Source organism: Protopterus annectens, chromosome 2.part1 (genome assembly GCF_019279795.1).
Source record: "Protopterus annectens isolate FY-2018-M chromosome 2.part1, PAN1.0, whole genome shotgun sequence".
Lineage (NCBI taxonomy): Eukaryota > Metazoa > Chordata > Ceratodontiformes > Protopteridae > Protopterus > Protopterus annectens.
The window spans coordinates 804,310,536-804,324,074 of NC_056729.1; the positions used below are offsets into that span (position 1 = coordinate 804,310,536).

General features: G+C 39.4%; 1 protein-coding gene across 1 annotated transcript in view; it reads left to right on the top strand.

Annotated features, from left to right (window-relative positions):
• Positions 1 to 13,539, top strand: part of TUSC3 (tumor suppressor candidate 3) — a 1,506,863-nt gene that overhangs the window by 302,271 nt on the left and 1,191,053 nt on the right. The gene's annotated exons all lie outside the window — the stretch shown is intronic.

Consider the following 13,539-nt stretch of genomic DNA (forward strand, 5'->3'; position numbering starts at 1 on the left):
GCACATTTTTACAATTTTGCTACCCTTAAAGCAAGCACACTTTTAAGAGATGTGCTATTATTTTGTACCAGGGCTTCAGGAGACATTCAATAATAGCTGCCAGTATAGTTCCTTATATTCCACCCAGATTTCCTCTACTGGGCAAGCTCTTCCTTTGTACTGCCAAAATTTTATGTTACTGCATGTGCATTGTTGGAATGTATACTGCTCATGCTCAGAGACCTCGCAAGGGTACCTCATTACAAGGAACGCTCTTCATTCTGTGTTTTAAAATGTCCCTTGTTCCTCATTGTTCGACATTGAAAGGGTCTGTCACACATTCACTGTTAAGAATATTTTTAACTGATGGTTAGGAATACAGAATCATATTAATTAATTGAAATAATCTTTAATAAGTATAATGTAACACATTTTAACCATCTTGTAAGCTTCCTAGTTGAAGTTGTTAGTAAGCTGTTAGTATGTGTTCCACATTTTGCCTGTTTGTTCCACATTATGAGAGGTAATGTTCCACAGTTGAAAGCTATGCCTACCTGGCATTTTTCTGTTTTTCCAGAGAATCCTTATAGAAGCTGTTCACGTGCTGTGTGTTTGGCAACATACAGCACACAGGCTACTGCAGCAGTGAGTAATTTCAACATTTACTGTTATAGGTAAATGCAACTTATACAACTGAACTTTCTCTTTCAAGTCTAAAGAATGCAGTATGTAAGTGGTTGTAGGGGTCTGCATTCATGGGTTTCATTCCTTTACATGAGACTCCGTCTGTCTGAGTTGCTTATAGATGAAGTGGATCTCAGACATCCTGTAGCATTTATTCATAAGAGAGTGACAATATTTTTCTTGGTATCCAGTCCAAATTTCCCTTTCATATAAGACTGAAAAAACATATCCATAGTACATCAAAGGAATTATGTGATGTTCCAAATACATATTGCAGCATAGTAACTGCTGAGCCATAAAAATAAACTGAAGACTGGAAAACGAGGACTGTCAGAGAATCTGAAGAGGTAGACAGTCAGAAGCAAATAGGCAAGATATTTCCATAATGTCTAATAGATGGCACCTGCCTCTACTGCTATAATAGGGCAGCTGTCACTAGGAAAGGTCCAAAGATTTATTGACTTTGTAAATTCAAATGCCTTGGAGCATCTAATCTGCATTCCCACGTAGGAAACAAATATCCTAAATCTGGTACTCAAAAACAAGTGAGGGTGCTGCACCACTTTTGGTGTGATGCCCTCACTGGTAACATCAGATCACAAAGTGGTTTCCCCTTAAAATAAAGATAAAACTAGTCCACCCACCTAATCCCCAAAACTTTAAGAACTTCTCTCATGTAAATTTCCCCCTATCAAGCTAGTTTTCAGACTCCCCCAAATTCATAAAAGATAGAAATCTATGCAGAGGCATACACAAAAGCTGTGTACAACCATATAAACAAATGCATAGAAACGGCAATACCAAGTCAAAATAAGCCCAGGTCAAACCACAAACACAAGCCACCTTGGTGGACCCTGGTATTAATAAGTTGTACAACAAAAGAAAGAAATCCTGTTGAGAAGTAAGAGGAAATGTGCATACTTGAGCAAAAAGTCCACTTATTAGACTGAACAAGCGGATCAGGGAACTTGTCAAGTCTCTGAAAGCAGACTTTAAAGTAACAATATCCTCCAAAGCTAAAGATAACCATAAGGCATTTTTTGGTAATATCTCTAATCTTAAGGGCAATGCCCAACAATGTGTGGAATTAGTTGTAGATGGCATCACCTATACTCATCCAGAAGATATAGCAAATCTGTTGGCTGACAAATTCAGCTCAGACTTCACCCCCAGTTGTCCCCCAAGAAATACCCTCCACCAATGAACAGGTTGCCCCTGTGCTCGCTAAAGTTAAACACACAGTTTCAGTGGGGCCTGATGATAATAGCAAGTTGCCTCTTAAACAGCTTAATTCAGGGCTTATCAGGCCCATTAGGATATCAGTTAAAATCTCCAGCTAGTGTAAGACAGCAACAGTCATCCCTCTGCATAAAAGGGTGCATCTACTGACCTGGGAAATTACAGACCCATACGTTTGACAAGTCTTATATGTAAGGTCATGGAAAGAATAACCATGGACCTGATAAATAATTACATAGGAAACCTCCAAACACTGGAACCGACACAGTTTGGCTTTGTCAAGGGCAGGTTATGCCTACTGAATCTGGTGGCTTTCTTTGAGAAAGTCACTAAGGCTATGGATGAGGTTATGACACTGTACAGCCTACCTCGACCTGGCCAAGGCATTTCCCACAATTCCCCACTCAGGTATAAATAAATTGACAAAACTGGGCATGAATCCCTGTGTTACCAGATGGATATCCACTTGACTCAAGGACAGGACAAATTTGGTTAAAATGAGTGACTCCAGATCCAGCAAGATGTCAGTTACTAGTGGTGTGCCACAGAGCTCAGTGGTGGGACCACTCCTGATTGGATGATTGGAATATCTTCTCTGAAGTCAAGGCTAATGTGGAAGGTCACTGAATGGCAAAGTTTGCCAATGACTGCTAGCTGGGGCAATCGTTGAATCCCCCAGTGATGTAGATATCCTTCAGTTGCATCTAGATAAGACAAATGATTGGTGCCAGAGTCATAACCTAAAATTAAATGCAAAAAAATGCATTATCATGCCATTCAGGAAGTTAAATACCTCTGCAGATTACAATATCAGTGGCACATCTCTAAGAGTAGACTCAGAGGTGAGAGATCTAGGAACACAGATAGACAGTAGCTTAAACTTTGATCACCATGTGTACACAGTGTCAAGGAAGTTCTACATGGCACAACTTATAAGTAAAGGGATGGCATCCATTTCCAAGGAAATTATAGTCCTGCTGTACTCAGCCCTCATTACAATAATAATCAAGTACAATGCGCTATTTGGCATGTACGTGACTAGGCACTTACAGCAGCTGGAGGGATGTTAATGGTTCCTCACAAAGAAAATTCAGGGTGTAAATAACATGTCCTATGTGGATAGCCAAAAGCCCTATCCCTTTACTCTCTCTCCTATCTACTGTTAATAGGTGACCTATGTCTGACCTACAAGGAACTCACAAATCCAGCCCTGATGAAGCTGCTGCACATGCACAAGTCAAAAAAGCATGAGGGACACCCAGTCTAGGGATCTAAACGTAGTCAGGAACTCAAACAAAACATATGTGTCTCAGAGATTGCCCCTTCCTTGGTTCATAGGTTCATAGGTGTGTACTAGGCTAATGGCCCTGGAGCCTATATAAACCTACCCCAAGAAGATTCCCTGGCATCATGCCGCCCAAAGATTGTTCCCAGTGCCCCTGTCAACCATGGCCACTGAAGTGATCCCCAGGGAGAACTTCCTATTGCCCAGCCACTCGTCAAGATTTCTTTTAAAGAGGGCCAGTGAAGTGCTCTGCTTATCATGAATGGGAAGTTTGTTCCAGAGTATGGGAAATCTCTGGGTTAGGAACGTGTCCTTCCAGCATGTTGTGTTTATTGTGGTAATGAGGTTTAGGTTGCTGGAGCATGTGGCATGGAGGGATTGGGATTTCTTTAGGTGTAGCATATCTAGCAGCTCTGGGTCAGACATGGCTTTGTAGGTCAAGCAGAGATCGCCTCTAAGTAGTATAGCTGGAGTTTTTTGAGTCTGTCCATATAGGGCATGTGTCTAAAGCCTAAGATCCTCTTACTGAGGTATTTTTGTGGCTTTTCCAGTTGTTGTAGGTGTCTAGTGAGGTACATACCAAATGGGGCATTGTATTCTATAATATGTCTAATGAGGGATGACTAGAGAGGGATTATGACCCCTTTCTTCTGGGATGAGAAATCTTTTGTAATGAGATGTGCCACATAGAAGGACTTTCTGACTACAGTGGCAATGTGGTTATCAAAGGAGAGGTTGCTGTCAACCTATGTCCCCAGGTCTCTTACCACACCTTCGGTGTTAAGTGGACTACCGCCTATGTTGTAGTTCATGGGCACCAAATTTTTCCCATAGGAAATGACAATGCACTTTTTGACACTGAGCTTAAGGCCATGGATCTGGCACTAGTCATTGGTGTCACTGAGGCCTTTCTAGAATGTCTACATCAGTTGGAGAATCAATAATGGCTCCCAGTTTGCAATCATTTGTGAACTTGGTCAGCCAGAGTCCCTTTGTGCTGGCTTGAACTTCAGAGAAGTAGATGCCAAACAGGAGAGGACCTAGGACCTATCCCTGTGAGACACCACTTATAACTGGTCGGTAGTCAGATTTGGAGTCTGCTGCTTTCACAGTGTGGGTTCTGTCAGTGAGCCAGTTGGCAACCCATCTTATGACATAAGGGTTTATGCCTAGTTTAGTGAGTCTATCAGTGATTCCTGACTGAGGGTTGGTGTTGAACGCCTTGGCAAGATCTAGGTAGGCTGTGTGAACTACCTTGCCCTCATCCACAGCTCGGGTGACAGACTCAAATAAATCTATCAGGATGAGCAGGCATGATCTGCCTTTCACAAACCCAAACTGCGTGGGGTCCAGAGTTTGGAGATTCCCTATGTCCTTATTTATAAGGTCCATGATGATGTGCTCCATAGCCTTACATCAGACTCATCAGACTAATGGGGCGGTAGTTCCCAGGATATGTAGTCACTCCCCGTTTGTGGAGTGGGATGACCGTAGCAGTGTGCCATTCAGTAGGAACAAAGCCTGAAATGAGGCTGTGATTGAACAGGGTACTCTGGTGTGGTGCCAGTTCACTTTGTAATTCATGTAGAACACAGCCAGGGATATTATCAGGTCCCAAGGAAGCTGTATTCTTGGCTTTGGACAGTGCATTTTTTACCTGTGTAGCTGTGATAATAGGGACTTGACATTCCTCAGGTATTGTGATAGGCCCTTTAGGTGGTGAAAGGGGGGTAAAGTTCGCACTGAACCTGTCGGCCAATATGTTGGCAATATCAGTTGGTTCTGTATATCTAAAAATAAAAAATAAAAAACGTGGAAAAAATAGCACAGGGGCAGGAAAGAGAACCAGTTTTATTTGTGACTAAACGCTCTCACCTTCAAATCCTAGGCATTGTGCTGTTTTTTCCACGTTTTTTATTTTTGGTTTTATTAGTAATTTTCACCCCTGGTGAGGTGGAATTTGTGTGTTGGTTCTGTATATCTATTTCCATTGTGCTGTAACACAGAGCAGATTTGAGTATTGCCATGTAGATTCTTGATATAACTATATAATGTCTTGTGGTTGTCTTTAGAATCTGCAGCAATTTTGTTTTCATAGCTAGCTTTAGAGGATTTGATAATCAATCTCAGTTTTTTGCTGAGGCTAACAAGGGAGTTTTTCCAGTCTTGGGAACTCAACCTTTTCTGCAACAGTTTTTTCCTTCTGTTGTAGAGTTTGTTTATGGTGGGGGACCACCAGATTGGTTTCCTTTTTTTTTTGGAGGAGAGCATCTTGGGGTTCTGTTTGGTATGGCCCATTCCATGCACTTATGTATGTGCTCATACAGTGCATTCATGTATGATTTAGCAGTCATGTACCTATTTTCCATTTGCATGGGTGTTGTGACGTTAGCCACCCCTGTATTTAGAAGCCCAAAACTGGCTTTGAAGAAGTTTTTTTATGGTGGTTTCCTTTGGGGGGGGGGGGGGGTGAGGGTGGGATGTGATATCCATGGTGATTTGCTTGTGGTCAGATCTGACCAGGGAGGAGTTGATTTCTGGTATAAAGCAACGGTCACTCATGTTAGTAATGAACAGGTCAAGGACGTTTCTACCCCTGGTGGGGGTAAGAATGAGTTGGTCCAGGGTGTTGGAATTAATGAATTCCAGAAAACTTTGAGCAAGTCTGTTGGTACATGTGTAATTTTTCCAGTTAATGGAGGGGTAGTTAAATTCTCCCAGTATAAGGGTATTGGGTTGTACCCTAATATTTTCCAGTTTGTTTAGGAATGTGGAGTGGGAGTCTTGGGACATGGAGGGGGATCTATAGCAGACTACAATTTGGATTGCAGTTTTACCCAGTGTTAGTTGTACCTGAAGAATCTCTGATGTATTATGTTGGGTTACTAGTCTGGAGGTGTGCATATCCTTTATGAATATGGAGACACCACCCCCTTTAGTGCTTCGGTCCAGATTTAGGGGATGAAAGGTGTGGTACAAATTATAGCCTGGTAGTGGTGGGGTGCTCTCCGGAGCCTTAAACCAGGTCTCGGTCACTGCACAGATGTCGATGTTCTCCATTTTAAGGAGTACTTCGAGCAAGTGCATTTTGAGATTTAGACTTCTAGCGTTGAGTATCATAACCCTCAGATTTCATTTGCTTGTAGCTGTTATGGTGATAATTTTGTCTTCAGGACATTGCCTAAAAAAGGCACTATATGGGTGGCAAGAGCCTTGCCCAGTATCCGGAATCCCTGGGGTGACAGGTGCAGGAAGCATCGAGGTCTGTTGATCATGTCATCCCAGGCAGACAGATACTGGATCCCCTTAGAATGACAGCAGAATCTTAGCCAGTTGTTGAAGACAATCATTTTCTGCTTGTACTGTGGTATCATTCTGGGTGACGGTAGGATACTACTCAGAGCTTGGGTCATACCTGCCTGGGCTACAAGATCCGAGAGCTTCTCTATGTCTCTTTTCATGTAGTCCAGGGAGGTACGTCTCAGGTCATTTACACCAACATGGACAATGACAGAGTCATATTTGTACCTGGTGTGGAGTGACCTCAGTGCGTGCGTTATCTGGTGAATCCTGGCACCCGACAGGCAGCTGACCATAACGTTCTCCTTATTCAATCTAGTGAGTGAGACATCAGTGTGCCTTACTATTGAGTCACCTATGACTAGTGTATTGGGTAAATTGTTTTGCCTTATGGGCTTTGGTTGAGTGGCACGCTCTTTATGTGAGCTATGTGTCTCATGGTTTGTGCTGGGATGTGGTGGTTGTTTGCGTTTCTGCCTCGGAGGTCTCTCTTGTTTGGGCAGATTTTTATTGAGAGCCTCTGTGAAAGTAGATGTGTGTTTTGTGTTACTATGTGAGGGTTGTGGTGGTGTAAGTTCTGGAGGGCTATGTGTTGAATATGGTGTGGTGCAGGTGTTAACCTTCTCCTCTTGACTGGATAAACCAGTCTTGACTGGAGAGTGCTTGGCTTCCAATTTGGCTATATATGTGCATCTCTCACAAGTCATAGTTTTGGGAGGGAAGAGAAGAGGGTTGTCTGTGTACATGAGGCAGTTGCTACATTGCCTCAGGATGCCCAAGTTCACCAGGTTTACAGGAGAAAGTACAGGCAAATAACCTTTAGACATGCCTGGATGTGAGCTTAATATATTAAGTACTGAAGCCTTTTACAGGAAAAATGTCACTCAAAGTGTCTGAGTCTTTACAGAGCACTGCCAAACACGAAGGGAAACTAATATGTAGACCCTGAAAATTTAAGGTTGAAGTATTTAGGCAGATATTCTAAAGTGAGGAAGAAATCAAGCAGTACTTACTGAAAATAAAGAATTAGCTTGTCAAGAATGATGAAAAGAGGGGAGTCGCATGAATGGCTGCTGCCTGGCTACTACTAACGCTGGTCTCACCACAGCTTCACTCTGTTGGGATACAATACTCTTTTGCTTCTTGTCTCATCAGAAGCAAAATGTTAGCAGCAATCCCAAGAAGAGAAGCAGGTCACGGCCTGTTTGGTGATCCACAGTCTTGTTCCAGATGTTGCAAGTGTCTGCAGGCTTGAAGCTTTTTTCTGGTAGATGCCTCGAATAGCAACCAGACCAATCAGGTACGTCAAGCACAGACAATCACTCTCCAACCAGAAAGAGTCAGGAATCAATGCACTCTGATCCTACTCTCACCAGGATTAGAATATAAGCAGATTCCAAGCTGTCACCTATAAAGCAGTTATTAAGCTTTCTGGTGATCAGCAGTCTCCAGCAAATAATGTAACTGCACTCCTCTCACCAGGAGAAAACAGAAGCACTAATCCCAAGATGACTACTGAGAGGCAGAATGTGGGCTCTGCAATAACTGGTGGTCTTGCAATAGATGCTTAAAGGTTAGATGAAAAAAAGGTGTATCCTAAACACAGCGGTGTGCACTAGAGGAGTTAGATGTGAAAGTAGGTACTTAAGTTTAACCTGTCTAAAAAGTTATGTTTTAGTGGAGAGTCACTATTTTTAAAACAACAAAATAGATTGAAAGAGGGTGGTCACTTTTTTATTCTAGTACTATGGAATACTGTAGGCTGGCCAATAAATTTAAATAGTTTAAGGGGAGTGATTTCACAAAATGATAATTTTGTGCTTACTCACACCAACCAGTAAAAGCAGAGAGGAAATGAGATATATGGTCAAATTAACATAAGGGGCAGGCACCTAGAAAGACAGTGGTGTTTAATTTCTGTCTGACTCACAAGAGACAGAGCTGTTGTGTCTTTTTAAGTTTTAATATGCAGTTAAAAGCGGAATACAAGTAAAACACAGTGTAAAGAAAACACATCACAGTATACAAAATAGAAAAAGGCAATAAAGCAACACAGAATATGACAAATAAAAAGCAAACTAACCTTTCCCAAACAACAAACTGCAGCAGAGTCTGGGTGAGCCTTTCCAGTAAAGCAGACATCCTGTTCACATTAAGCAGAGCCCTTCCATGTCCATCTTCAAATGTAGTTTGCATCAGTGGATGGGGAATTGCAAATTTATACCTGGGGTAGAATGGATGGGGATTTGCAAATTTACACCTGGAGTAGTGCTGATGTCTCCTATGTACAGGGCAATCTGTAAGATACTCAATGCATAGGCACAAATTCATATCTTCCCCTTGCCTCTAGGGGCCCTATATTGGGTAAAATTGGGTAATATTGTCTAGGCTTGTAAGGACTCCTAAGTCTTTAGCCTAGTAATATTCTGTGAACCTGTGAAAGGTGATTCCAGTCCTCTGAAGAGTGGGTATTAAAAAGAAGACTCTAGAGTGAAATATAAGATAAATATGTGGGGTACCACTGAAGGATATAAGTGAAGTACCACTGAAGGATATAAGTGAAGTACCACTGAAGGATATAAGTGATGTATGATGGTACCAGTGAAGGATATAACTGAAGTATAACGCACCAAAGAAGTAGCCAAAACAGGGCACAAAGCAGCAGTACAGTCCAACAAGTTTAATGGTACGAATGCAGCCAACACTATACGCAACACAATACGATCAAGCACATAAACGTTGAAAATCTCCAGAGCGTTTTCGTAAAATCTTCATCAGATGTATGCAACCCCAGATTCTAAGAACACTTAAATATATACACTAAGCAATTAAACAATTAAAATTGACCAATCAATTCAAACCTATACATCAAGGTTATGGTCAGGATTTAAAGCAATATGTGTAATGAGCTGTACAATTGTATAATTAATACATGTAAATATACCATTCAAAACTATATATGTTCTATATTCTAAAAGAATCAAAATTTTTTAAAAATGTTAAAACAAAATCCCCTTTTTTTACATAATATCAAATATTGATAAAATACATATCCAACACAGAACTAATGAAAGAATCAGGCTAGCATACATTTCAAAATACATTTAAAATACATTTTAAAATAACTAAGCCCTCTTGTGGTCAAACAAGCAAATTACAACTTTGCAGCTCTAAGTTTTAATACTGGAGCAATAGTTATAGATAGCTTCATTCAAACCAGGATTTTTTGTAGCTTCAAGGAAGATTTGCCAAAATAACTCTCTATACTCTAATTTTGCTTCCCAATGACCACCTCTAACATCCTTGGGAACCACTTCTAACACAAAAAAATCGAAAAGAGGCTGTATCACAAAATAAACTATGTTTAAAAAGAGCATTTTTCATGTTTTTTTTAATTTGATACATTTGTCTTTTTGGCTTTTCCCAGTTAGGGGGTTGCCACAGCGGAACTCCAGTCCGCTAATGATTGGCAGTCGATTTTTATCGTGCCGAGTTGCCAGCCCGACGCCCAACCTTCAATGAAGGCACACCCATATGCTCATAAATTCTATCCCTATGTAAAATGATTTACAAGCCTCACAAGAGGTCAAGTAAATCACCCTACTTGTCTTACAGTTTGCAAATGTATTACTATGGACACATCTCGATCTAGCCTCAATAAAAATTGAATGTCCAATGTGAATAAAAGGGCATTGGGAACATGTTCCACATTTGTATGTCCCACTTTTTTTATTTTCACCCATTGTCAAGCTACTTCCCTCCAAAATATTTTTAATATTACAATCCCTTCGAAAATAAATTTAAGGGGTTTATTGAAAAGACACTCTAGATCTGAAATTTATTTAAATGTATTCCATTCCCTCGCCACAATTTTCTTAATAATTCCTGCATCTCCTGTGTAGTCCATATTCAATGCATGATCATAATAATTACTAGGTCCTTGAGTGGTGTAATCATTAGAAAAAACCTCAACTTCTAGAGGGTCACCACTCAGGATAGGTGAAAACCTACCTTTCCTTCCATTTGTTACTTCCTGTATAGCATCATTAATAATCTGTTTGGGGTACCCTCTCTCTTTAAACATATTGCCAATAAAAATACATTCATTTGAAAAATCCAACTCTCTAGATGTCATCCAACTGGCTCTTACAACCTGCCCTTTTACTAAATTTTTCTTTTGATAAAATGAATGCCCACTGGTAAAATAAAGATATGAATTGGAGAAGGTACTTTTCCTATAAATCTTTGAAAGGAATTTATCTGAATCTTTCCTAATGTCAAAATCAAGATAACTCAATTCATTGTGGTCGAGGCTATAAGTAAAATCAAGGAATGTAGTTGTATGGTTCAAATAATGTAAAAACTCCACAAATTTATCTTCCCCTTCATTCCAAAAAAATCACTATATCATCCAAGTATCACTTATAGAAAAAACAGCATTTAGAAAAATCACAATTTAAAGCAAACTTATTTTCCCACGAAGAAAGTATGATGTTGGCATATGTAGGGGCACATCTGGCCCCATTGCTACCCCTTTCAACTGTTTGAAGAACTCCCCTTCATAAAAAATAAAATTATTGTAAAGAACAACTTCCATCAATGTTAAACAAGTTCTAAAAATATTATTGTTCAACTGGCCAAATTCTATCAAGGCTTCTTCAAACCATTGCAATTCCTACTGGTATGGAATAGAACCAAATAAATCAACAATGTCAATTGTAATAAAAAGAATATCTTTATTAAAATCAAAAATTTTCACCTGCTTTAACAAATGCCTTCAGAACAGTACTACCCTGTAAGGAAATCTGTTTAAGATTTTCGTCCAGGTATTTAGCCAAGGCTACCGTTACCGAACCCTCCGATGCTACTATAAGTCGCAAAGGAGGGTTGGAGGCATCCTTGTGTACTTTTGGAATCCCAAATGTCGAAGAAACTCTAGGTTTTTTGTTTTGTAAGAAATTAAACATATCAAAATTAATAAGTCCTTCTAATAATAAATCATTCAATAGGACACTAATTTTTTGATAGGCAATATTAATCTCATTCACAGATGACCTCATATACATTTTTTCATCATTAAGTAACTCATTCATTTTGGATTCATATATAACTGCAACCATCAGCACTGTGCTCTCTCCCTTATCAGGTTTCATAATCCTAATGGATTTTCATGTTTCAACAGATCCAACAAGTCGATCTCATCTCAAGTTAAATTAGGAAAAACCTTATTACTTTCAATCCCCTTTCTTACTTCTCTTTCCATAATCAATTCTAAATTCTTTAACTGGAGATGAAGGGGGGGGGGTTAAAAGTGCCCTTTCTCCGTAAAACACATTGCTCTATCTCTCTTTTCTGATCCTTAAAAAATAAATCCAAATTTTTCTTTCTTATAAATAATTTAATATATATAATATAAGAATTTATGAGCATATGTATGAAATTAAAAAAGAAAACATGAAAAATGCTCTTTTTAAACATAGTTTATTTTACGATACAGCCTCTTTTCGATTTTTTGTGTTAGAAGTGGTTCCCAAGGTTGTTAGAGGTGGTCATTGGGAAGCAAAATTAGTGTATAGAGAGTTATTTTGGCAAATCTTCCTTGAAGCTACAAAAATCCTGGTTTGAACGAAGCTATATCTATTGCTCCAGTATTAAAACTTAGAGCTGCAAAGTTGTAATTTGCTTGTTTGACCACAAGAGGGCTTAGTTATTTTAAAATGTATTTTAAATGTATTTTGAAATGTATGCTAGCCTGACTCTTTCATTAGTTCTGTGTTGGATGTGTATTTTATCAATATTTGATATTATGTAAATCAAGTGATTTTGTTTTAACATTTTTAAAAAATTTTGATTCTTTTAGAATATAGAACATATATAGTTTTGAATGGTATATTTACATGTATTAATTATACAATTGTACAGCTCATTACACATATTGCTTTAGATCCTGACCACAACCTTGATGTATAGGTTTGAATTGATTGGTCAATTTTAATTGTTTAATTGCTTAGCGTATATATTTAAGTGTTCTTAGTATCTGGGGTTGCATACATCTGATGAAGATTTTACGAAAACGCTCTGGAGATTTTCAGCGTTTATGTGCTTGATCGTATTGTGTTGTGTATAGTGTTGGCTGGATTCGTACCATTAAACTTGTTGGACTGTACTGCTGCTTCATGCCGTGTTTTGGCTACTTTTTTGGTGCGTGATTCTGGTTCTTTGTTTTTTTCGCACACACCTGTATATTTGTATGTAAGTGAAGTATGTTGGGTACTAGTGAAGGATACAAGTGAAGTATGGTGGGTACCAGTGAAGGATATAAAAACATATGTGTGTATCGTTGAAGGAGATAAGTGAAGTATGTGGGGTAGCAATGCAGTATATAAAGTATGTATAGTACCACTGAAGGATGTAAATGAAGTTTGTGGAATACCATTGAAGTTAGAAATCTGGAAGGCATCTCTACAACCTCAGAGGAATAGGAACTGTTTAGAGTGACTCTGACTGTGTTAAGAAGAGTTGAATGGATTTATATTCTGTTTGTGTGTTGAAGTGTAAGAATGGGTAACTGTTGTATTGCACGTATTGTTGTTTTTGCATTGCCATTTGTTTACCAGGATAGTGTGGCAATTACCTTGCTCATCCATGACAGTTTCTTAGTATAGCACTTTGAGATTATTCCAGCACTTCATACTACAGCACACTTGAGGGCATACTACAATATGTTACTACTAACTGTCAAACTCAACACAAATCCAAATATTTTGAGTACCTATTGATGGATTGTAAGCCCTTGAATAAAAAATATGCATTTTGACAAGATAGGCTGGGCCTGTGGGTCAGTGTTTATTGGAAGAATTCATGGGATAGTTCCCTCAGTAAAATAATGTCTTTTGGCTTTTCCTGGTTAGGGGTCACCACAGATGATCACCGGTCCGCTTATGATTGGCAGTGGATTTTTTACAGTGTCGAGTTGCCAGCCCAGTGCCCAACCTTTAAATAAGGTGCACCCACTCATGCATGCGCCTACTTGCACAGAATGCACTTCAGCC